Here is a 27,168-nt window from a genome sequence, read left to right as displayed (position 1 = left end):
CTTCCTTCTGGCGTAACAGGTTTCTTATCTTTATGGGGCCAAACACAGGGCCCCATGAAGATAATAAACCTTTTACTTCAGAATGAAAGCAGGCCAGGCCATCCAAGTGGGACGGCAGAAGAAGAGAAAACTCTAGGTTATGGCGAGCGCTTGTTGTACTATCGCGTCCTTCTTAAATGGTCCTGTGTTTTCCTTAGACTCTTCGTTATGCCGCTTTCCTTTTACAATCAGCCTCTTCTTTCTCTACCCCATCACCTGACAAGCCACCTCTTGTTTCTTCATCTTCACCACTTCATTCTTCCCCTCTGCAACCACACACACACACTCACTATCAAATACGCATGCATACGCACTATATATCCCTTCCGCCTCCCTCCCCACTCGCCTTTGGTCTCCTCACCTCCATCCCCTCCTCACACCCCTCCCCTGTCCACGCGCTCAGCAGTCAGAGTTGCAGCTGGCTGTTGTAGTAGAGGAGGCGCGCGGTGGAGATAACAGAGTGTCGTTAGTCCGTGGCGTGTCTGTTTCACGCCAACACCTGGGTAAGGTACGCGCTCTAAGATTACCTCAGGGGAAACTCTGGTAGGGGCTGTTTGGGATATGGCAAAGGCATAGCAGGGCACGAAGGGTAAAATAAACAGCTTGGTAAAATATTGAAAACAGATGTTATCAAGAGGAGGAGCCGAAATACCTAGGCAAAGATTGCTGGGATAAATAAGGTGGTGCTCTCTGCTTCATTCGGACCCAGCAATGAATGCCTCCGATATTAATTACCCCTTCCCCTCTGCAGCAACCGCCGCTGAAAGCGCTGTTGGTGCACTATCCTGTGACTCCTCAGCGGCACATGGGAGGAGAGGGGAGGGGATGGGAATGCAGGCCCTCTCCTCGCTTCCAGGTTCCTTTCGCTGCAGCGCCCGTGCGCGTCACATCTGGTCCACAATTTAGAGCTGGGAATTTACTGTATAAACTACACTTCTCTCCGTACACCCTCACTCAATTCCCAAACTCACAGGCCTATTCACCCCGAAATTCTCAAAAGGCCTCCTTTTAATCAACATATGCGCTGTAATACGTCACCCTTTTTGTTGGTTCATCCTCCAATTCTTGCCACTTCAGACTGTTTCAAATAAAGAGTTTTGTGAACATGAAATGGATAATAAGCACATTATTACATGGGAGCCTGTAATACTTGTATATAAACCAGTCCCTAATCTTTTAATTACAGCCTAGCTGTGAAATCACAAGCCACCTGTAATATGAAAATGACATTCTATTATATTTGCAATTATATATATATATATATATATATATATATATATATATATATATATATAATACCGTTTATTCTGGGCACTGCCCATAAAACACTATAAATCAATATGCTGTAGAATAATTTGTGTAAATAACCATAGGTCGAATATGTCATACTATAAAAACTGAATAAAAATTAATATATCAATAACAAGGGAAAGGCCAACGTTTAAACAGCTGGATTAAACAAGCATTGGCATAGCCATTAGGTCTCGCTTTTGGGACCTTATAAGTATTTAGTTATGCAGCACAATATCCTTGGTGCAATACCATCAACTGTTGCATGGCTAAAAACTTATAAGGTCCCAAAAGTGAGACCTATTGGCTATGCCAATACTTTTTGTACCGTGCCTCCATGCTGACGTTTCTCAGCCTTTTGGAACATTATAGAACAACAAATAATTAACCAACAACTATTGCACAGAAACGGGGAAAAAATCTATATTTCGTTACAGAAGTCAGCACAGGTGTTGGTAAGTACTAGGCCTCACTTTACTGCTCAGTCATTTTAGTCTTTCTCTAGATCTGAATAAGGGTGGACCTGTTATTTATTTTCTTTTTTTTAAATAATTGTGTTAATTTGCTTTTGAAACTGCCCATCGGTGTTGCTTGGTTCCTTTTTTGTATTTAAACCTTCATTTATGATTTTCAACATCAACAAAGTTAGTCACTTAGAATATATTAGTCATGTTCATAATAAGTAACATTAACCCCTTCGCTGCGGCCGCAATTCCGCCGCAGCGCTAGGGGGGAGGGGGGGCCGCGCAGTGCTCCCATGCTCGTGACAGAACCGCTTCGTCACGATCCTCGTGCGCGCTGTGCTTGTGACAGAGTGGTTACGTCATGGCCCCGCCCACTCAATTGAACGTCCAGCGCAGGGTCAGAATCCGCGCCGCCCAGGCTCGCCGAGCGGGCCGTGATGGAACCGCTCCGTCACCAGCACAGCACGACTGAGGCTGGTGACGGAGCGGTTCCGTCACCAGCATGGGAGGGGTTAATCCACTGTGCATTAACTAAGTCGTATAATCTCCGCTCATTTTAATAAATTTTTACATGATCTTCACTTTAATCACAACATACGTTCTTCGGTTAACATATGAGTACCGGTTTTCACTGCACCACTTACACTTTCAAATGGCATTACTTTAGGTAGCCACTTGAATTTTTCCCTCCTTAATCATCTGACCGGTATTATCAATAAATCACAGAATTCTCTACTGAACTGACTTTCCTTTCCTCCCATTTTCTTGGTTCCTTAGCAGTGCTTAATTTGTAATTTAATGAGTGCCGGTGCCCAGAGCTCTAGTCCGAACCCTGCTGCTCGTGCAATTAAATGCCGTGCACCTAATACCAAGGCCGCATAGTCTTAGATCCACATGATCAGAGACGTTTTTAGGCAGGGGAAAAGTGGGCTCTGGCCCGGGACCCCAGATTTTTAGGGGGACTCCCTTTTAGAGCCAGCTCTGTTCTGCAGTCTTGCGCAGTTGACCTGGAATAATTCTTACACAGATTGTTTTAAATACCGTTTTTCTTTGCTTTATTTTCAATGTGGGTGATATGTGAGTGTCTATTACCGACATTATGTAGAGAAATGTTATGTTACATGGAACAGCCATCAAAAAGTTTCTTTAAGATCAAATCAAAACCTCACATATGAGAAATGGGAAAGGGTGACCGAGATTATTAGCAATAATATTAGTGAGCAGCTGCTGTGTTACAATATGGAAAACGCACATCATTATTCCTGAATATTACATGTAAAATATAATTATAATTTGGACCACTGTCAGCGACCCGATCAAGGACATGTAAGAGCTGATATTGGATCATAAATTCAAAACTGTTCCTAACAGGGGGCCCCTAAAATATGCTTCACCCAGGACCCCCAAAATCCTTAAGATGCCCCTGCACATGATACCTGTTTAATCCACTACCGGGCAATCCGTGTCCATTTATCTCATACTTGCAGGTTCCTGCTAACTCCTTTTGTGAAGTGTTTTCTGTCCTTCTCTTCCTCCGTCTTTCCGCTTTGTTTTCTCCTCTCTTGGGAAATGTCTGATGCGGAAAAGTAAATGCAGGTCCCCAAAAATGAGTGCTGGTGGGCTCCATCTGCAAACACCGGCTCAAACTAAGCCCTACACCGTAGTGATTTTTTAAGGATATTGCAAGGAAAGTCTGAGAGTGACCTGATCTATAAGGTACCTTAGGTTTGTAATATGGGTCCAGAAGAGTGCGTGCACAATATGTATTTCATAAATAGGGATGTAGTAACTTCTGTTATCCTAGCCATGTCTATAGCCTTCATTTATGAAAACAAGTCTTGAGGTAACACTGCTCATCCAACTAGCATTTAAACTGAATTCTAACTCCAGTTGCACAATCAGCATAGCGTGGTTCCCACTTCGGCAATCCTGGCCCGCTTAGAAATAGGGGAAGCATCCGTGATCCTCCATTGAGGGAAGGCCGCATATGGCTTCTGTAAAAGTCTTAACCCATTTGTCTTGCAGCAGGGGCAGTAACAGGCCTTTTTCCATTGTCCTACAAAGGCGATGCAGAATAAAGCTGATTACAGTCTAAAGTGTATTAAAACTTCACATACAACAGCATGATTCCAATCCCAATCTATTCCTCCAGGATCTTCTTTAGTTTCAAGGGTTATTTGGACTCAAAAGTGCCTAAAACTCATACGAAACTGTGAGAGAATAGCTTTGAAATGATATTCTCACCAAAAGACAGTTTTGTGTTGAAAATATTTTTGTAACTGGAAACTAGCTGCAATATTAGCCCACAGCTTAACACGATCAGAGAGTTGTACCTCAATTTTCAGAATATCACATCTTAATAGTGTCGCTGGGGTGAACCAGATACAATAAAGATCCAAAGAATACAATATATAGGAGCGACAAGGGACATTGTTTCCGTCAAGATCCTGCTTGAAGAAGCCTTTATCTCAAACAATTATATTTTACTGTGTCCAGAGTTAGGTGAACTGTTGAAAAATATGAAGTTTCCTTTCTCCTTCCACTGTTAGCTTTGTTACTGATTCCTAAATGCTTTGCCCCTAATACCTCTCTCAATGCATTAGGTGTCCTGATCGGTATTATTGCTTCATAAGCCAAGATCAGCACATGGGAGTCTAGTCCCCTGTTAGGAATGTCTTGGCGGCTTCTTGCAGAAAACATACATTTCTTTGACATGCATGTTAACAAGATCATGAGACCTAACTCAACCCTGGTGAATATTAACTGGGCGAAGAAGAGTTAATCGGCCAAGAGGGGCATAAAACACAGGCGCACAGTCTTAATAACTACCTTGATCCCCTATCTGTGCTACAGTCCCAATGTGCTAATCGGAGAAAGACCATGCTAATGTAATTGAATGCTTGCCTTAGAGAACTGGGCCAGCAAGCAATACACCACTGTTCTAGTATTCCCCACTGAATCCTGCTATAACCCCCCTCAATAGTACAACACACACCCACCCCTCTATTGAATTTATCTCCCCAGCATTTAGAGTGGGCTTCAATGTAGGAGAATAGGATCTGCTTACTATGGTTACCCCCACTTTTTGCTGGTGTTTCACTGTTTTTCGACTTTAGTCTGGCTAGGGCCCTGCTATTCAGGACACCAGCTTAGCTGCTTCCCAACTAAATTGATTGCATGTACTTTAGGTACACTCCAGATTGGTTACTGGATTACACTTGCGAGTCCCTAGTATATGGTACCTTAGGTACTAAGGGCATAGGTACCCCAGAAGCCTACAAGGGGCTGAAGCATGTATTATGCCACCCCTGGGAAACCTTCCAAAATGGCACCACAGGTCTGCTATTGCAGCCTGGGTAAGGAGGTGCATGCACCCCTTACTAAGATATAGGTTACCTGTATCTACCTTTAATCACTGACACTTATAAACCTATAAGTCACTCCTATGGCAGGCCTTATTAATCCTGAAGGCAGAATGCCTGGTTTTGTGTGAGAGGGTGCCCATGCATGAGCAGGACCCTATTGCGGCTTTCGGAATCTACTCTCTGAGGCTGTTCTGTGATGCAGCCAGAACATATACTCTTAAGTGCATTATAACCTCGCTGTGAATGCTAACTTTGGAATGGCTGCCTGGAAACATGTCATGTTTGGTGTCAAACACTTTGGAATCCTACCCCCCTCCCCCCACCCCGCCAGTCCTGGCAACGGGGGTAGAATTATACCCTTCTAGAGGGAAAAGACATGTACATACTTACTTAACCGGTAACAGTTTAAAAGAGCCCGGGCATCACAAAATGGATGCCACAGCCACGGGTCTGACCTCCTGCTGCTGGACGAAACTCTGGCAGGGGAGGCCTGGACAATAGGTTTCCTGTCACAGGGAGGTGTGACCTCCTCACAGACAGGCTTTAATGTATTGGGGCTGTGTGGGTGCAATCATAGAATGCTTTTCAGACAGTGCTGGGGGCACACTTGTTGTCCGTGTGCATACCCCAGTTGAAACTGGTTGCAGGGACACTCAGACCCCGCTCTGGCGAGAAACTGGACAAAGGGAAAGGAGTGTAACCACCCCCTCCCTGGGTCCTCCCATAGGTGGGACCCTAGAGTAAGTCCAACCCCTAAACTTGGTATAAGTATAGGAACCCAATCCTTAGGACTTAAGATTATACCTGGACGAAACTCTGCAACATATGTCCTGGAACTTAGACATTCTATTTTGACTAGAAGACGGAAGAATCTCCCTTGGGATCAAGGAGTGACTCCCTTGTTCAAACAGGCACCAAAGAAGCATCTTGCCGGTCTGCATTTCCAAGGCTCCCGCCGGATCCCGCCGGATTTGCTACTCGTAACACATACTTCCAGACTTCTCAGAGGCCCGACACGAGAGCCCCGCAAAGCTGAGACCCGCAGCCCTCATGATAGACGTGGGACCGAACTCCTGGACACCGTGCACATTTGCAAGTGTATCGACTTCCCGAGCTTTCCCGAAGTTGTGCATTGGGCTACTTGTAGTCCAAGCCCGAGCACCATTTGCACCGAAGATTGTGGGCCTACACTCCACAAGTGTTCTACAGGCCCGCTTCTAGCATTTCCGCTCGAGGCGCCTTTGCGATCCATGGTCCATTGACTGGTGGGTCCCCACGAAGTTAACTCTTCTGTTTCTTGGGCTTTCCTGGTTGCTCTAGACGTGCCCTGACTCCCCTCCAAATGGTGAGTCCCTCAGACCTTGCTGGTACTCACCGAAGCCAATCTTTGATTTCTGTGTGGGTTGCAGTTGCCAAGGCTTGTTGGGTCCAACCTGGATACCGACACCGCAGCACTTGACATCCTTCGTGGGACAGCTCGAATCCAGCTCCTGGTCGTCGTCGACGCCTCCTGGTACTCATGGCTTAAGAGTCAAGCTTCACGTTCTGCACCTGAAATCACCCGACATCGGTGGGCATCTTCTCATCGCCTTCCTGGTCACTGGCAAGTGACCCAGACTCTGTCCCCTCTGCTTTCATGTTCTTCAGATTTCTTTTTTTTTTTTTTTTTTTTTGGAAAACCTTTATTTACAAAAGCAAAGTACACCGCTATTCAGCCGTACATCCCGGAGGCCAGGCAGCATTATAACTCAAGTCGTAAATATGTACAAAAATAAGAGTACAGGAGCAATCAGGTTTAATTTTATAATGTAAAGAAGTCTAAATGAACGAGAGAAGTCAATAGAGCCAAGAAGGAAAAGATGGTGAGAGAAAAGAAAAAAGAAGAGAAAGGAGAGAGAGAGAGAGAGAGAGAAAAGTCACAAGGCTAAGGAACACAGAGAATGTAAGGCACATATCACGGGGAGAGGCGGGGTTGACACATCATACCCGTACCCGGATGTAAGGTAAGCACGTGGACGGGGAGCAGAAATCAGGATTAACCAAGTGGAACCTAGGGAAGGGGGAGCTATGGAGATAGGCGGACCTCAGGCTGAACCGTCTCCGGGGGTGCACAAATGTCTCCCCTATACGAATTCCAAGCACTCCAGACCAACCCCACATCCTGGGTTTACCCCGGGCCATGTAAACAGTCTTCTCTCGGAGCATGCACCAATCCATATTGGTTTTCCACAGGCCAACAGTGGGAGGGGTCGAAGCACCCCATTTCTGGGCGATGTCTCTTTTAGCTATCATATTGCCCAGGGTGACCCAGCGGGTCTGAGCCACATTGTAATCGGTCGGACCCCACACGTTCAGTAGACAGCGCCGAGCCTCCGCATGCAGGGTCACACCAGTCACTACTCTCATGATCGCATGCACCCGCTCCCAGTATGAGGCAATGACCTGACACTCCCAGAGTATGTGCATAAAGGTGGCCGTTGCGCCACATCCCCTCCTGCAAAGGCCGTCCTGGGAGAGTCCCATGCGAATCAGTCTGGGGCTCGTAATATAAATCCTGTGGAGCACCTTCAACTGGACCAGCCGCAGCCTGGCTGAGATGGCCACCTCCTTAGGAGAGGAGACCGCAGACTGCCATTCTTCATCGTCCATCTCAACCCCGTCATTCACCCAGAGGTCTCTCAGTTTCACCAGTAGGTCCATACGTACATTAATCAATTTTTTATAGGTCAGGGAAATGGCGCTATCCGGCATATGGCCGTCCAGCACCCTATCTTCCAGCGGTGACGATTCAGGAACCTTCTCCCCCACGGGCATAGAAGACATGAGTGCGTGCTGTAGCTGTGCATACCTAAAGTATTCCGTAGCTTCCAGTTGGAACTCGGCCTGTAAAGCAGTGAACGACTTGATTTCCCCCCTCGACAGCATGTCAGCGACCTTGGAAATGCCAATGAGGTCCCACCGGTCAAACCCCTTGGAGTGCCACAGTTTCCCCAGTAGGTCAGAGTCGTATAGGGGAGTAGCCATGGTGAGCCTACCCTGCCAGCCCAAAGTTTTGGTCACCGCCCTCCACAGGTGCACCGCCGTCTTGGTGGGTCCAGTCAGTTTCCGGTCCAGAGATCTAGAGTACAGCGCCCTATAGTACATCCCGTCATTCATAAGCCAGCGATCCATGGCGTATCCCGGGTTGACTGCCGGCCCGTAAAAACCGTGATTAAGAGCCGTGAGCTGAGACGCCCAATAGTAGCGACGTATGTCTGGCAAGGCAATGCCCCCATCATACCACGGTATAGTCAATTTAGCAATAGAGATCCGCGGTCTGCCTTCCCACAATAAAGTAGGCTGCAGGCTCTCAACCTCTCCAAAGTACTTGGATGGCACTGGGTCTTGCGTGTTCTGGAGCGCGTAAAGAAACCTCGGTAGGGACATCATTTTAAACAAAGCCGCATGGCCCAACAGGGACAGCGGCAATCTCTTCCAACCCTCCACATCTCGCCGTAAACGTGCCAGAGGGGGGAGTAAGTTGTTTGTGTAACGCGTACGGGCGTCCATTGAGATGTAGATGCCCAAGTACTTGAATCCCTGGTGCGAGATCTGTATGGCACAGCCTCTGGGGAGGCGCGGAGTGTCTCCACACAGCACATAGAGGCAGGACTTGGACCAAATAATGACCAGGCCCGAGTACCCACCAAAAGTACCCAGTACGTCAAACGCCATAATCAAGGACCGACAAGGAGAGGTAAGATAGAGAAAGATGTCGTCTGCATAAAGCGAGACGCGATCCTCAAAGCCCGGCGACCATTTGATACCGGCAATATCGGGATGCGCACGGATCCATGCAGCCAACGGCTCAAGTGCTAAAGCAAAGAGGAGCGGTGACAGCGGACAACCCTGTCTAGTACCTCTACGCAAGGCAAATGAGGTCGACAAACGGCCGTTCACCGTCACGTTGGCCATCGGGGACGAGTAGAGGAACCGAACCCAACTAATGAAGTCAGGCCCAAACCCAAATTTAGCAAGCACAGCCCAGAGGTAGTTCCACTCGAGCGAGTCGAACGCCATCGTCACGTCAAGCGAAGCAAGCACAGTCGGTTCTGTGAGCATGTGAGCTCGCGCCATAACCGCATGAAGCCTGCGGAGATTAAGGGCTGTGTTCCGATGTGGGATGAAACCAGATTGGTCCAGGTGAACCAGGTCAGCGATCACACCCACAAGCCGATTGGCTAATAGCTTCGCCAGGATTTTAGGTTCGGCGTTTAACAGGGAAATAGGACGGTATGACCGACATAGGTCTCGAGGCTTCCCCTCTTTGTGAATGACCACGATAGTAGCCAAACGTTGGTCAAGCGGGAGCTCGCCGGCCTCACGGGCTGCCAGGAACATATCCCTCAGGGGCGCAGCAACAGTGTCCGCTTTAAGCTTGTACAGCTCCACTGGGATACCGTTGGGTCCCGGAGCCTTACCAGAGCGCAGCGACCTTATCGCCAGAGCCACCTCGTCTACCGTAATGCCGCGGCCCATGTCTTCACGCTCAATATCAGACAAGCAAGGGAGCTCGATCTCCTCCAAAAAGGAGGCCGAGTCCGGCTCGGATAGGGCGGAGACAGACGTGTAGACCGTCTCAAAATAGTCGGCAAATGCCCCGGCAATGGCTGTAGGGTCAGTGACGACCAGGCCGTCGTCGCCCAGAATTTCCGGCACAACTCGGGATGCCAGTTCCTTCTTGTCCAACCAGGCAAGTAATTTACCCGCCTTATCGCCGGCGTCCTATATCCTACCCTGCTGTTCCCTGCCCTTCGCCTTGGCCGCGTCAGTAGCAGTGGCACCATACTCCGACTGTTTCAAGGCGAGTGCATGGAGCAAGTCCGGAGTCGGTCCCAGGGTCAACTGGGAATTTAGGTCAGCAATATCCGACTCCAGCCGTACCAGGTCCTCGTCCCGTCTTCTGCGCGCCTCGGCTATCAAGGAGAAAGCCTCTCCCCTGAGAACAGTCTTGAAAGCCTCCCAAAGAGAGACGGCCGAAGTCACTGACCCCGCATTTTCAGCAAAATACAGCTCAATGGAATTGGCAAGGAGATCACAGGTCTTGGGGTTGCGAAAATACCATGGGTTGATAGGCGCAACCCTAGCCGCCGCCCTTATCCCGAAGTCGAAAGACACCCAGACCGGAGAATGGTCCGAGATGCCCCTAGCCATAAGACGAGCACTAGTAACCGATTGCGCTTGAGCCGCGGGGGTCAAGACATAATCGATACGGGAGAGACTACCATGAGCCCCTGAATGGAAGGTATATTGTCGCTGGGCGGGATGCAAGAGTCGCCAGCAGTTAACCATGCCCATGGTGTTTATGAAATCCGGGAGCCACAACTGTACACTACGAAGATCTCTGGACGGGAAACGATCCAGGTCACCCGAAACCACAGAATTGAAGTCCCCACCCAGTATCAGCAACCCCTCCGGGAGACCCAAAATGGCGCCACCAAGGTCCTGGAAGGTGGCTGTCTGCAGCCCCGGGGGAACATAAACCGAAACCAATACCAGGGTACGCCCCTCCCACCTGCACACCACAGCCACATAGCGGCCCCTCTCATCCACCAACGTAGACTCCACCTCAAGGGGAAGGGACATGCGCACCATGATGCCCACCCCGCGAGACCCCGTAGAGAATCCGGAGTGAGCCACCATTTTAAACCCCCGCCTATTCAGAGGTTTACAAGTGTTGCCAACAAGATGAGTTTCCTGTAACAGAACAACATCTGGAGCACAGCGTTTAAGCAGTTGTATAACAACACCACGTTTAATTCGGTCCCCCAACCCATTTACGTTCCAACTCAACACATTCAAAGATTTACCCCCCATCATCAAAGACGTCCCACCCCAGCAACCCCCCCCGGACTGCAGCCGACAAACCGATAATAGCAAAACAGTAATACCCCAGCCATGAAGAGAACAGAAAGAGAGAAACAAATAGAGAACACACGTCCCAACTACCCCCCACCCTGCACCCCTGCATTAGACTAAAAGCCACCCCAACTAGCAGTGTGCCTGTCGCCCCCAAAACTAACCTACAAGAAGCCCCAGAGGAGAAAGGAGACATCCTATCCCCCCCCCCCGTTACCCTCCAGTTAAGAAGTGCAGAAGTAGTAAAAAAAGGAAGCAATGTTCAAGTCCGGTGCCAATCGCAGCTGCCCCCTCAGATAGAAAGTCGATGGCAAAAAGTTTATTCCTGGGATCCCGGGCCTCCTTCTGCACCTTCCGTCTGGTCCTCCGTCTCGGTCCGACGTTGGGGCAAAGTGTCCAACCAGTCCCCGGCCGCTTCTGGGATATCGAAGAACACAGTCCGGTTGCCATGTTCGATTCGAAGTGTCGCAGGATAAAGCATGGAGTACCGCATCCCCATCTCTCGAAGTCGCAGCTTCACACCAGTAAAACTTTGCCGGCGTTTCTGAACGGCCTGTGTGAAGTCAGGGAAAAAGTTAATATCAGCGTTCTGGAATCGTAGCGGGCCACCGGTCCTCGACGCCTGCAAAATGGCGTCCCGGTCCCGATAGTTAAAGAGTCTTGCGATGATGGGGCGAGGGGATGCACCCGACTTAGGTGGACCACCCGGCAGCCTATGTGCCCGCTCGACCGAAAAGAATTTACTCAATCCGCCCGGTGCCAAGTTCTTAACTACCAATTCTTCCACGAACAAGTCCACTGAGCCCTCTTCGGCTCCCTCCGGCACACCTGTAATGCGGACGTTCTGCCGCCGGGCCCGTCCCTCAAAATCATCAAGCCGGCGAGCAAGCGCCCCATTAGCCGCCTTCAGGTCCCGCACCTCGGTCTGCACATCCGACATGTCGTTAGTCAAGCTGGACGTCTTGATATCGAGCGACTTCACTCTGTCGTTCGTCTTTCCGAGGTCGGCCCTAATGAGATTGAGTTCGATCTTAAGGGTATCCACTTTGCTGGACAGCGCCTCGTGTAGGCTATGCATCTCAGCCTTCACTCCAGCAATGGCTCCCATCACGTCCCGGAGTGTGAATTCAGGATCCTCAGGGGACATATCTCGGTGCGAGTCTTTAGTGTGGCCCGCCGTGCTCGGCGCACCCTTTGAGTGGGAAAAACGCTCCCGTATAGTTGATTGGGATTGGGTCGGTTTCCTGCTGACCCTCTGAGGCTTCCCTTTGTCTGGATCCCCTCTGCCCGCCATGTTGAGTAATGGGAACAGGATCGTCCGAAGAGGGGGGCAGGCCACCAATAGCCCCTCCAGTCGATGCGAGACACACAGTACAAAGCACCTCCAAGACCACCAGAGGGAGGTTAGAGAGGAGACCGTCCGGGCCAGCTGGTCCAACAAGTGGCAGGCCTGCGCGGGGCACCCCGAGGCAGGCCTCTCCTCGGTCACAACCAGAGCAGACAAAGACGTCGGTAGCGCCCCCTAACTTCACGACGACGTAACTCGGTCCAGGAAGCTCGGATCTTCAATCTGAGAACGGGCGCCGCTTCAGCACCGACTGCACGGTTGATTCCCACCGTCGTGGGACAGGATAGCTGGCAGGATCAGTGCGGAGGATCGGAGGGTCTTCGGAGCTCCGAGCTTACGCGGCCATCTTGGTTGCCCGCGAAGCTCCTCCATGTTCTTCAGATTTCTGATCTACCCTTGGATCCATCCGGACTCTTTCCACTTGGTCGTCTGCAGCATTTTTCAGCAGCTCACCACAGAAAACGACGATGAAACCCAACACAAAAAGACACCTATGCACCCAGTTTCCCTGGGTGAGGTAACTCGAGTACTCTGGTGCTCCCATGGGTATTGACTCTAGAACTGCCTAGCTCTAGAGGGGTTTGCTCCAAGTCCACTTCTAAGTGTCCCTAATCTTTAAAATTCTAATCGCAACTTTCTCCATAGAAGTCAATGGTGATTCGCGGCTGTGTACTGCACACGTCCCCCGTGGGTCCCCTGTGTCACTACCTTGGGTGGTCCCTGGTTGCCCCAGTGGTTCTACAGGCTCTAGGCCTGGTCTCTATGTCTATCGTGGTTCTTATACCACTTTTTAAGTCTCGTTGGCGTTGCAGCGCAAGGCGCTGCCGCCAACGAGACTTATAGTCACTGTGTTTGCATCCAAGGGAGACAGACCTGGAGACAGACCTGTGCACGAGCCGATTCTACTATGGGCACGAGCCGATTCAGGTCTGTGAACGCGCTTCACAGTGGAACAGCTTGTGCTCGTTAATTAATGCGCAGCACGTCAGGCGCCCGCAAGAAACAATTATCACAGCATGAGACCCCACTTATCACAGCATGTCAACAGGCGCCCCAGGCTGCTGGAGCACTCAACTATAATTAATGCGCAGATAAGTGCTCCAGCAGCGTGGGGCGCCTCTCGGCATGCTGTGATAATTATTACTTTGGGGCCTCATGCTGTGATAATTCTATCCCCCTTGCCCTCTCTTCTCTCAGCCCTTCCTCTTTCTGTCAATCTCTCCCCTGACTCACTCCCCTCTAGGTCACTGCCTCTCAATGCTCTGTCTATCTCCAACCCTCCTTCCTTAGTTCCTCCTTCCTTAGTTCCTCAACTTCTCACACGGACTACAACTCGCAGATTCCAAGAACATAAACTTGATAGATAAGCTGCAAACTCACGAACCTGGGAAACCTGATATCTGTTGAAATGCCGAAAACTCCATGGCTTCTCTTGCAGTAGCATGAACGATGCTTCACTTTTGCTCTGTTGTTCAGAGAGACGACTGACGTCCTAAATATATATATTGGAAAGTGTTTACATGTTCCCAATTAAAAATGGACGCTACGCTTAACATTGCTTCAGGGGGTGTTGCTGTGAAGTCCTTTCTCTAGTTCTTTAGTTCGCCTAGTCTCCTATATTACCGTGTTTGTGTCAAGGAGTAAGTAGTAACACAGCGCTTACTAGACGAGACGAGACTTGAAAGTGAGAGAAGGGCAGAACACCGGACAGGTTAGTGCCGTCCTGGCATGTTTGTTAGCGGTATGTTTTTTAATATGATCTCCTTGGCGCACCCAGTGTGCGAGGCCAGCTGTCAGTTGTGCTCGGTTTTCTGCCCCCTCCGCCCCCTGTTGCCTCGTCCTCGCTTTTTTACCCCCCCACCACCAACCCCCACTTTGGGGGTGCAGGGACTGTATTCGTATAAACTAATAATTGATTGCGGAAACTGCACGTATGATGCTAGAGTCTCGCACTTTGAATGAAGCTCGTCATAGAACAGTCTTCAGCTCTGCCAGTTTCAGTGGGGCACCATTATAACTCTAATTTTGATAGCGCATATCTGTGAGTCTTCGCTTTTCGCTTTAATCTTACATTTTGATTTCGCATCCTTAGTCTTAGTCACTTGTTTAGAGCAATGGATCCTGAAATCCAAAGGTATTTGTAAAAAAAAACTCGGGCTTTTGATAAATGATAGAAGTATGTCTCTGCATGCAATTCCTCGTATGAAGTCTCTGTTTTGTGTGTATGCCCCCCCACCCCCCTGTTGCTCGCTTTTCTGCCCCTCCATCCTCCTGTTGTGTGTGGGGGGCTGTGTGTGTGTGTGTGTGTGGGGGGGGGGGTCTGTGTGTGTGGGAGGGGTCTGTGTGTGTGGGGGGGAGCTATGTGTGTGGGGGGGCTGTGTGTGTGGGGGGCTGTGTGTGTTTTGGGGGCTGTGTGTGTGGGGGGCTGTGTATGTGTGGGGGGCTGTGTGTGGGGGGGGGCTGTGTGTGTGTATGGGGTGGCTGTGTGTGTGTGTGTTGGGGGGCTGTGTATGTGTGTGTTGGGGTCTGTGTGTGTGTGTGTGTGTTGGGGTCTGTGTGTGTGTGTGGGGGTAGGCTGTGTGTGTGTGTGGAGGGGATGGATGTGTGTGGGGGCTGTGTGTGTGTGTGGGGGGGCTGTGTGTGTGGGGGGGCTGTGTGTGTGGGGGAGCTGTGTGTGTGTGGGGCTTTGTGTGTGTGTGTTGGGGGCTGTGTGTGGGGGGGGCTGTGTGTGTGTGGGGCTGTGTCTGGCTGTGTGTGTGGAGCTCTGTGTGGGGGGCTGTGTGGGGGGGGCTGGCTCTGTGTGTGGGGGGGCTGGCTCTGTGTGTGGGGGGGCTGGCTCTGTGTGTGTGGGGGGCAGGCTCTGTGTGTGTGGGGGGCTGGCTCTGTGTGTGGGGGGCTGGCTCTGTGTGTGTGGGGGGCTGGCTCTGTGTGTGTGGGGGGCTGACTCTGTGTGTGTGTGTGTGGGGGGGCTGTCTGTCTGTGGGGGGGCTCAGCGTGTGTGTGTGTGTGTGCGTGTGGCTCTCTCTGTGTGTGGGGCTCTGTGTGTGTGTGGGGCTCTGTGTGTGTGTGGGGCTCTGTGTGTGTGTGGGGCTCTGTGTGTGTGTGGGGCTCTGTGTGTGTGTGGGGCTCTGTGTGTGTGTGTGGGGCTCTGTGTGTGTGTGGGGCTCTGTGTGTGTGTGGGGCTCTGTGTGTGTGTGGGGCTCTGTGTGTGTGTGGGGCTCTGTGTGTGTGGGGGGCTCTGTGTGTGTGGGGGGCTCTGTGTGTGTGGGGGGCTCTGTGTGTGGGGGGGGCTCTGTGTGTGTGGGGGGCTCTGTGTGTGTGGGGGGCTCTGTGTGTGTGGGGGGCTCTGTGTGTGTGGGGGGCTCTGTGTGTGTGGGGGGCTCTGTGTGTGTGGGGGGCTCTCTGTGTGTGTGGGTGTGTGGGACTCACTGTGTGTGTGTGTGGCTCTCTGTGTGTGTGTGTGTGGCTCTCTGTGTGTGTGTGGGGGTGCCTGTGTGTGTGTGTGTGGGGCTCTCTGTGTGTGGGGGGGGCTCTCTGTGTCTGTGTGTGGGGGGCTCTCTGTGTGTGGGGCTCTGTGGGTGGGTGCAAATGCAATAGGTCTCGCGTTTGCTTGCGAGAGCTTAAGCTATTGACATTGTAAATGACAATGCCATTTATTTATCTGTTTTCAAAACCAACACATAAATAAAAAATGTGTCATTTACAATGCTAATAGCTCTAACTTTGGCAAAGGCGAGACCGTTGCATTGTAAATGCTTGTTTAGTATATGGTTTGGTACTCCCCTAGGGCTAACCATATATATTGTGATAATTTACTGTGTGCTAAATAAGTTTACTGTATGTACTTTTGCTTCTAGCCTCATAAAGAGAAAAGACGGATGCGTTTAGAATAAATACATATATTTTATATATATACCTGGTGTGGTTCTCCTTTCATTTGGTCATTCATGAGATTATAGACTGATAAAACAAGCTGCTTTATATTCCTTCAATACTTAGCCTGAAGGTGCTCTCCACAGCTACCACTAGGATAGCTTTCTATATAGGTTGTCTTTAAACCTACCATCAATAAGGGTCGTTTGGACTGGTGCAAGGTGCCCACTAGAATAGTGGCCAGCATATGCCAGGCCAACTTCTCACAATCAAAGCATAACATTGGATAAAAAGTGGGAGCGCAAAAGGTGGGGGCCTTTATGGTGATCAGAAAAATAGTAGCCCCTGCCAAGAATGGGTATACATCCTTAGAAATACCCTGGACCGGGTACAAACAGGCTTCATGCCATTTAACCAGGGTTGGGCTCAAGCTAAAAGGAGGAAGGACATTCTCTAGTTGTGGCCCAATAACCTCTGAGGGAGATATAAAACCTTTGACATTACACATGGAATTTAAATCAGTAGTGCATCTTCTCTACAATTGCCTTTTATCATTTTTACCCGAAACTGTCCACGTGGACATCAAGGGCAAAAATGTATTGACTTTTCTATCCAGGAAACTTACTCTTTATACTGCTCTTGTTCATAGGTGCTACCAAATTATTGCATTGGATTCTTATTAACCCACCATCATGCCTACAGTTGAGCTGCATGCTAAATATGTTCGTCTGCAGCCTCTTAATGTCCTCACGCTATACTTGTATAAAAATGACACATTTAATAGTAAGAAGGATAATACTTTGCTCCAAGGTTGTCACACCCCACTTAGTTACATCAAGGAAGAAGCACTATATAACTAAGTCCTGACATGATTTCAGGGTTTTAGGGAGCATTTGTTCTCTCTGGGATCGCGCCTCCACCACAATTTTAGAGGCAACTTACCATGAACAATTTCGGGTGGCAAATACGGTCAAATGAACTAACCAAATTTGGAATCCCCTGCGGTTTTTGTGTCTTTAATATGCTCCTCTACGCCGGGCACACAGCTCAGCTCAGAGTAAACCATCAACTCACTGACGCCATCACTGCCCTGATTCTCCATTTGCAAAATTTACACTTGCAGAGAGGACTGCGACAACACAGTCTGTATAGGCCAATGATTTTCTCCTATTTGTTCGGGCCCCCCTCCCCCATGCACTGCCCTCTCATTATCCGAGAAATAATACAGTGTGTGGCTCTTTCCTGTCTTTACATAAACTGGAATACAACAGAGATTTTTCCTCTCACTGATGCCACTGCTTCATGCGTCCTGGAATACTTCTTTGCTGGTGCGTTAGCCACCTAAATACCTTGGTATCATTCTCCACAGGCAAAGAAGAGAGGTAATACGCCAAAACCATGGCCCTGCAGTCGACAAACTCACTGCTCGGGTCTACCGATGGTTCCGGTTGACACTGTCCATTGCATGGCGTATTGCCATCATTAAGATGGTAGTGTTCCCATGCTTTCTTTTATTTATTTTTAAACATTCTGATAGCATTGACCAACTCCTTCTTTAACACCCTGCACAGCCTCCTGCTCCATCTTGCCTGAGTGTGGTGCCATCCCAGAATCAAATGGGAAATTCCGACACTCCCATATTTCAAGGGTGGTTTTGTGTGCCAGATTTTTAATTGTACTCCCTGGTGGGACAATGCCACATCTCCTTTATCACTGAGACGCCAGACTGCTCTACTTGAAACCAGAGAAAGACCAGGCGGGGCAGCTCTTACTGTCTTTGCTTCTCCCCCAGAGCTACCTTGCGAGCCCTCAGATATACATACTGGTCCAAACTTGGCAGGTATCTAGGCACTGACCTCCCATATTCTCCAGGAATCTCTCTCATAAATAAACCATGCCTTCCAATGACCCAGGCAACATTGGTTCTGCGCACACTCCCAGTACACCAGCTGCACTCAGTGGGAGATCTATTCATAAATGGTAAAGTTGACATGCCCATCACATTCGTGGCCTCTGGGGACGCCTCCTACATGGACACATTTCTCTGCCTCTACTTCCCCAGCACTCTCCACGAAAAGCTACCTACTTGCACCTAAGAACCAACTGAAGTCCCTCCCTTCACCTTAGTCATATCAACAACCAACACAACCAAGCTTTTTTTCTGCCACTATCACTCTTGCTAAGCGCTCAAACCATCATGTGCACTCCCAGCACGGACGTCATGGGAGCGAATTTGGGGTACCTCATCCTAGAAAACACTTGGCACTACTGCTGTGCACATCCCAAATTAGTGTACCCCAATAGTAGGCACAGGGTACTTCGCTATAAGTACTTTCATCGAACATACACCACTCTCGCTGAATTAGAGCAATATATTCCCTTGCGTTCACATCGTTATCCCACATGTGCTGCTGATAATGCTGATTTTGTACATTTAACCTGGAACTGCACTGTTCTACATGCATACTGATGGGGCTATAGTAGTTTTAATTTCTACTAAGTTGGGGCAGACTGTTGATCCGAACCCAAGCATGGCACTTCTTAGATATGTCAAGCCACTGAGTTCGGAACTCCGACGATTTACTGCAATGGCTTTACTACTTGCCAAACGGCGAATAGCTCTCCTGTAGGGCAGTAGCAGAACACCCTCTACGGATGACTGGCTGAAAGGCATGATGTACTGCGATACCACTAGTGAACTGTGGGCATCATTGCAGCCACCAACTTCTAGGCTTGAAAACATTTACCCCACCCCCTCACTTCGTACCTGCCACCTTTCAGTGGATTCTGATGAATTGGACAATGCTGTTGACTAATACACCTGAGCTCTACTCTTCTGTTGGATGCACGCTTATTTGACCAATGGATTTCCCTTTTAGGTATTGTACAGAACGGAAAAGGAACAGTTATTTCACATAGATTAAGGAGACAATTGCAAACATTTAGCCATTAAAACTAGGTTGTGCAGAATACCCTATTCTGGATCGACTAATTAGCAATTGGATGATATACTGAAAGATTTACTGGCATTATTGGAGAATTCCTTCCCCTGTAATTACGGCGCCCCCTGCAATACCTAACTCTAAGGCTGTTAGGCTTTTTGATGCTAGCTCTTTGGTTGAAGAAGAGAGTAGGACATGTTTGTGCCAAGAACTGTGTACTGCTTGTTGTCGTTTGCACTGGCAGTCCTGTTTTTTATTACTGTTTCTTAAGGGTGAAGGACATGGCCCTCAATGGGCCCCGCTGGTTATTTCCACAACCACCTGTTATGCCTTCCCAAATAAAGAGTCTGTCAGTCAGTAGAGAGTACACACTTACTCTATTAGTAGTTCTCTGCAGAGAGAGCCCATGTCAGACCTGCACCCTAAGATGTAAGCTTAGGGGGACTGCCTACCCAAAGCGGGCTAATACATGATAAAGCTTTCTCGAGACCTCAGCCACGCCTACTATGGAAAAATACCGGCCAGAGCCGGGCATGAACAAAGAGGGTACAGAGAGATGAGCTAACACCTGCCAGATGGGTGTATTATCAGTGCTCCAAGGCCAATGTGTCGGGCTTCAACGTCTCCTATCGTGGGAGCAGAACTACACCTACATAAAGGAATGTACGGAAAGAGCATCTATTCATTAGCAGATCCATCTTCAACCTTGGGGAGCAGAGAAAGAATAATAATAATATATAGTTTTACAGTTGTGCTGAAGCAAGCGAAAAACAATTGAGGCCTAGTGTGGCTGCAGCCTAGACATACTTCTAGTAGTCGCACATTACAACATGCAGACACAGAGGGCCAACAAAGCTTGGATGCTGTAAGGATAACTCAGTTGGTTTCATAATGCTAATACAAATGGCGTCTATTCAGCTACCTAATGCTAACTTATATATTGGATATGAATGCATATTATAAAAGGGAATTTCAAACCTAACAGACCCTCCTTTTAGCATAGGAGGCTAAATAAGCTTTATTGCCATCCGGCAGGGTCTTTATAATTCTAAAGGGGGGTTAGAGGGCTAGCATATAATCGTCTGTATAGCAAAATGCATCATAAAGCAGAAATACAAAAGTATGCAAATATTGTAGCAATCTAATAATCTAATATTCCCTCATCTATCAACATTATCGACTGAATTTCCTGCACCATCATAGGGGAATATTTATTTTCTTGCGTCAACCTTGCCATGTTGGAAGTTAGTTTTGTGGCACAGTAGGTGCAGCAAGCTGGAAGACAATGGATGCATAAGCAACAGGTGAATACAACCCCTGCAACAGCTATCAATATGAGAAATATCTTCCAACCTCATGAAGTTAATAGGTCCCAGAACTACCCTGTGATAGACCATGATCCATTATCCTGGTGTATCTCTGTGGCCAATCTGTGTAACTTTTGTATGGCAGAGTATACAGTTGGAGCACTATCAGGAATGTACACACAGCAGCTACGGCCGATGAACCTACATGCTCCACCCCTATCAGCCAGTATGACATCTAAAACTATGCGATTTTGAAGTGAAACAAGCCTTGTAGCTTGGAGCTCAACTGTTATATTAGTGAGTATAGCGGCAGTAGTATTAATGACTCCTTCAACTACTCTAGTTAGGCGGCATATGTTACCGCTATTTAACATGGGACTCCAAAATGGCACAATACCTTTCATTATGTCATTAAATTGCTGTAGAGAAGTTCCTGTTTGATCAATATCATCTACATTTACCACTCTTTTGGCTTGATGCATGGAGACATCCCGTTGATGTAACCTATGATCTTTGTGGTAAGTGGATGGTGCAATGTAAACAGGAGGCAGAAGGAAAGCAAGATAGCACTGGCCAGCCCTTTCCCTTGGGAGCCAAGTATACGCTTGTTCCCTACAGATAAAGTACACAATCGGAGGTGTTAATAAGGGTAGGCTACTAGTCGTATTCAGCTGGTGGGTATAATTACACTGACTTCGTCCCACCGAAACATTCCCTGAACCCTAAACACAGAAACTAGCCGTTGTATTTATCATAGGAACAGGCATTGCCTTATTCTCAGTGAAATTACGCTCTTGGAAACATTTAAAGTATTCAGTAACATTAAATCCCTGAAAGTCTGCTACTTAATTTCTTAACCAGGTAACATTTTGGTGGACTGCAAAAAAGTTCATACAAGCATCCGGGTGTAGCATACCCTCCTTTCCATCTTCCCCAAGGGTATATCCCTGATGCACCACAATATACTCTAGAATTGCTTCTTAGTCTGCCTGTGTCCTTTTCATTGAGTCTGCATAATAGTGCATTTAAACCATGGACAATAACTGAAACCAAGCCTCACAGCTGCCTAAGTAAGATAGATAAATGATTCAGAAAAGGGGGTGGTGATGGACAGAGTATCTGAATTAAGCAGAACTCTCCTACCCAGTCAACAGATCAGGGCTTGATCCATCACCGTTTTTTAGCTAACTGCACCATCCCAGCTCAGAACCTGGCTACATGCAAATTAGTCTGTCCCTGGCCCAGTGCATCATGGAAACAGGGCAGACCAAACTACCAAGCCAATTCTTTTACTGGAAAGGAAACAAGCTTCCGGGGACCGGTTTCTAGCATTACAGCCGTCTTCCGCCCGGCTTGCTTGAATCCTGATGGTGCAGTGAGCAAGGGACTCATGTCTGAGCACACCCTTCCACGCCTGTGGTGGACAAAACGATTCAGAAAAGGGGGTGGTGATGGACAGAGTATCTGAATTAAGCAGAACACTCCTACCCAGTCAACAGATCAGGGCTTGATCCATCACCGTTTTTTAGCTCACTGCACCATCCCAGCTCAGAACCCGGCTACATGCAAATTAGTCTGTCCCTGGCCCAGTGCATCATGGGAACAGGGCAGACCAAACTACCAAGCCAATTCTTTTACTGGAAAGGAAACAAGCTTCCGGGGACCGGTTTCTGGCATTACAGCCGTCTTCGGCCCGGCTTGCTTGAATCCTGATGGTGCAGTGAGCAAGGGACTCATGTCTGAGCATACCCTTCCACGCTTGTGGTGGACAAAACAATTCAGAAAAGGGGGTGGTGATGGACAGAGTATCTGAATTAAGCAGAACACTCCTACCCAGTCAACAGATCAGGGCTTGATCCATCACCGTTTTTTAGCTGACTGCACCATCCCAGCTCAGAACCCGGCTACATGCAAATTAGTCTGTCCCTGGCCCAGTGCATCATGGGAACAGGGCAGACCAAACTACCAAGCCAATTCTTTTACTGGAAAGGAAACAAGCTTCCGGGGACCGGTTTCTGGCAATACAGTCGTCTTCGGCCCGGCTTGCTTGAATCCTGATGGTGCAGTGAGCAAGGTACTCATGTCTGAGCATACCCTTCCACGCTTGTGGTGGACAAAACGATTCAGAAAAGGAGGTGGTGATGGACAGAGTATCTGAATTAAGCAGAACACTCCTACCCAGTCAACAGATCAGGGCTTGATCCAGCCATAAGTAAGATAGAGGCATAGAAATTAATAGATCATTCTTATGCATAATGGAAGGAAGTAGGCCACATACCCAGCACTCTGTGACATTAGTTGTGCTATGCACCTGATGGAGTATGTGAATAAACGCGTTCTGAGTTTGTTTGTCTCTATCTCTCCTTATGCGGCACCAATGTAATGAATGAATGAATGCTCTGCTGACACTGGGGTTGTCTCTATCAGAATATATACAGGATGCTGCTCCTCCAGATACCACCTATTCCAAATAATGCAACCATCAGCACCAGGATGAGCACCACCACCAACCTGCTTCCAGTGGACTAAGTAGACCATCCAGGCCCATTCTGCTGTATCGGAGAAGCCATTAAAGAGTGCTCTTCTCTCATTGTTTCATGACCGAAAGGGTACATAACTAGAAACTATTTAGGGAAAGTCAAATCCACTGTACAACCAGCCAGAGGGGTATTCTTCTCCCCGGTGTCCATCGAAGCCTCACAGGCAGGCTTCTATCGTTTCTCCCACGATGGAGCAGCACACCTGAAACTCAGCAACACAATCATGGCCCGTACTGTAGACAATCCTTCACTCAGGATAGGGTAACCTCCCTCCGGGGCAAATACCCTCAACGATCCTGTCCAGCGTTCTAGGCAGTGCACCAATAGTTTACTCTGAACTAAAGCAGATACCAGGAGCACAGCACCTGCACCCATAAACTCAAGTCTTTCCCTAACTCCTGTGTTGGGCTGCTGATGCACTGTCTTTCCGTCGGGCCGCAGATTGTACTAGCGTGCCCAGGCACTTCGTCGTCAACAAACAAAGGTAAGAACTCACACTCTGCTGGGGATCTGGACTCAGGTAGTTGCACTGCAGAAGCTGTGATATGTCTCACTCTTTTGAATGTAAGGTATTATTTTGATTGCTTTATTTGTGATCCCTGTAGGGCTGGACAAATCACCTTACTTAATATAGGTCCACTGTGTCTATATTTATTTTTCCTTGAACTCATTTATGCATGGGACCACTGTTGCTTGAGAAATATGTTCCCCGAGGTCCTATGCTGACTCGTTTGGGCGCCCTTGTTGTTTCTGATATGTGATATCTGGGGCAGCCCTTATCTCAGGGGGGACCGCCACAAGCAAGATCTCGTCACTTTCATTGTCGGTCTGTGCCCCTCTCAACCGGGCATCAGAAAAGGGAACAAAATGAGGTACCAGCTCTCCTTCCTGGTCGGCGATACGTCTTTAACCCAGGAATCATACGTGAGCGGCAGAGGCGTGCACCCTGTGTTTCGGGCCATCCACCTTCACAGCTGTCCTAGTGGCCAAAAGCACCTGGGTAGGGCCCCTCCACCTCTGCTCCAAGCAGGACTTGCGCTGAAACTGGAGGACTAGTACGTAATCCCCAGGCTGGATCTGATGTCCGGGACCCTCTGGCAATGGTTGTAGGGCGGCAGATATCTGTTTGTGAACAGAACGGAGTCAAAGCATACAAATAATCAATCAAGAGAATACTCTATCTCAGAAAATTTTCTAGGTCTGTGAACACCCCAAACATTAGCACGGCGACCGAATACCACCTCATAGGGTGACAATCCAGTCCTGGAATGTGCAGTCACCCTCGCTGACATAAGTGCTAGGGGTAATGCATCTGGCCATTGCAATCCTGTACTTTCATGAATCTTTGCTAGTTTCAATTTGAGAATGTTGTTATATTTCTCAACTAGGCCGGCTGACTGTGGATGGTTTGCTGCATGATATTTTTGCACAATTTCCAGCCTTTACACACCAATTCAATGACTTTAGCATTGAAGTGGCTCCCGTTGTCACTCCAGATTACTCGTGGCAATCCGGAGCGCGGGAAGTACTCTTTCAAAAGTGCTTTTGCTGTCGCTATAGCTGTGTCCTCTTAGTCGGGTAGGCCTCCGCCTACTTACTAAATTCGCAGACTACTACTAATACGTATTTTAGATTGTTGACCCGGTCCATCTCTATGAAATCCATCTGGATGACCTCGAAAGGAAAGAAGGTGGTGCAAAATTACCAGCAGGTGTAGGGGTGCCTTTTCCGGGGTGGTGCTTCAAGCAGACAATGCAAAGTCTCACCAAGTGTGTTGCACCTTTAAAAATATTCTCATTCTGCCATACTGGGTCTAGCAATTTACAAATACATTTCGCACTAATGTGCGCTGTACCTAGGGCCATATTGACAACGGGGAGAACAAAGGCATTGGGTAACAGCCATCTCTGTTTTCCTGACAAATCAGTCCAACATCCATCCTCGTCCAAATGCCCTATCCTCTCCTCCCACATGTCTGGTTTGTCTAAAGTAGCCTCCCTTTTTCCCTTACACTTTCCACAGTATTCTTGAACATTCCGTTATCTGGGACCCATCTAGCAGGACCTGCCACAAACATTTTATTCATTTTGGGTCTGGCTGTTTCTTTAGCTGTTCTGACTGCAAACGCATTGCCTCTTCCATCATCATCTGTGACAGACTTCTGGGAGCTACACTTTAGTATAGCCACTTTAGCTGGAAGGGTCAGGGAAATGAAATGAATTGAAAATTACATTTATATGGCGCATATACTACCCTGAGGCCTCGCAGCGCTAGTATCTAAATTAGAAGGGTACAGGAATTCATGCTAGCAGGATTTACCAAATAGGTGGGTTTTTAAGAGTTTTCTGAATGCCAGCAAGTTATTGGTCCTTCTAAGGGAGAGGGGGAGGGAGTTCCACAGCTTTTCAGCGTTGAATGTAAATGAGCGGCCTCCCCAACGGGCTTTGTTTATCTTGTTCGAGGTGGCCAAGTGGAATGAACTGGAGCGCAAGGCTCTGTGGGGGAGGTAAGGGGTAATCAAAGGGTGCATTATGGCAGGACCGGTCCTCTAGATTGCTTTCTGTGTAAGACACATAGCTTTGAACGGAATCCTTGCTTTTATAGGCAACCAGTGTAACTTCTTAAGAGCAGGCTTAGCAGATTGCCTCCGTGGGATTTGGTAGAGCAATCGGACGGCACAATTCTGTGTGACCTGAAGTTTATTAATTGTGGTCTTTGGTGCTCCCAGATAGAGAGCATTGCCGGAATCCAGGCGAGAGAGTATCAGGGCCTGAACCATGACTCTCCTTGCCTGGAACGGAAGAAGAGGGAGGATCTTACGGAGCATCCTCATCAAACCGTAACAGGTAGATGAGGTCTTAGTGGCCTGGACCATAAAATCCAGGGAACTATCTAGCCAGACTCCCAAGCTTTTTATCTGTGTTTTTGGGGAGGGAGGGGGTCCCATACATTCCGACCACAAAGGGACCAGAATGTTGGGTGCGGGGTTGCCTAGTAATCTAATTTAATTTTTTTCCCCGTTGAGTCTAAGGCAGGAGAGCTCCATCCACTTGGCGACCGCCTCCAGACAGGGGCCCAGGTGCTAGACGACCCCCCAGCCTGGTTTAATGAAACCACAAGCTGGGTGTCGTCTGCATAGGTGACAATTTTGACGCCAAAAGGATGGACCACCTCCGCCAGAGGTCTCATGTAAATATTAAAAAGGGTGGGGCTCAGGGCAGAACCCTGAGGCACCCCGCACATGAGTGGCTGCTTAGTGGAAACAATGTCTCCCTCAAAGACCTGGAAGAAACGCTCCTCCAGGAAGGAGGTCAGCCATGTCAGTGCCACGCCCGCCACCCCCATGCCACTAAGACGATGTAGTAAAATGGCATGGTTAATCGTGTCGAACGCGGCACTGAGATCTAATAGGATGATGGCCGCCTTGCCTCCCCGGTCCAGCAGACTCCTTGTCTCCTCTATCACGGCCAACAGAGCTGTCTCGGTCCCGTGCTGGGGACGAAACCCCGTCTGAGACGTTGAAAGCAGTTGGTTTGATTCCAAATCCTCGACCAGTGAGTTGTTAACCTCTTGGATGCTAATGACAAGGGTAACTCGTCATGCCCCTCCCATTCATTTCAATGGAAATCTCATTATAAAGCCTAAGTGCCCTTAGCAGCCAAGTGGTTAATGTGTTTCTCCACCAATTTGCTCATCCAGGGCAAAAGGGAGATAGGGCGATAGTTGGACAGATTGCTTTGGTCCAAATTGTTTTGTTTTATAAAGCCCTGACCATAGCGCATTTCCATGATACAGGGACTATACCTGAGGCAATTGAAGTGTTAAGGACATCAAGGATTACTGGGCGAATCGTGTCAATTACCTTAATTAGAGATTGAGGAGGCGCTGGGTCTCTCGGGGAACCCGAGGTGACCTTGGGAATTATTTTCTCCAAGGAAACGGGGTCCATAGGAGTGAATTGTTCCAACATGCAGATGACCGGGGAATCTGAGTTCACCGTTCCAGCTGTTTCTAGCTCGCCACTGTTAGGGGTGAAGGAAGCATAGATAGTCTGGATTTTTTGATGGAAGAAGGTTGCCTGGTTATTGCATCGTGTCAGTGC

General features: G+C 48.6%; 1 protein-coding gene across 1 annotated transcript in view; it reads left to right on the top strand.

The window, feature by feature from the left end:
* Positions 1–27,168, top strand: part of CEP128 (centrosomal protein 128) — a 757,252-nt gene that overhangs the window by 44,096 nt on the left and 685,988 nt on the right. The gene's annotated exons all lie outside the window — the stretch shown is intronic.

Source organism: Lissotriton vulgaris, chromosome 9 (assembly GCF_964263255.1).
Source record: "Lissotriton vulgaris chromosome 9, aLisVul1.2, whole genome shotgun sequence".
Taxonomy (NCBI): domain Eukaryota; kingdom Metazoa; phylum Chordata; class Amphibia; order Caudata; family Salamandridae; genus Lissotriton; species Lissotriton vulgaris.
This window is presented reverse-complemented; position numbering and strand designations above follow the sequence as displayed.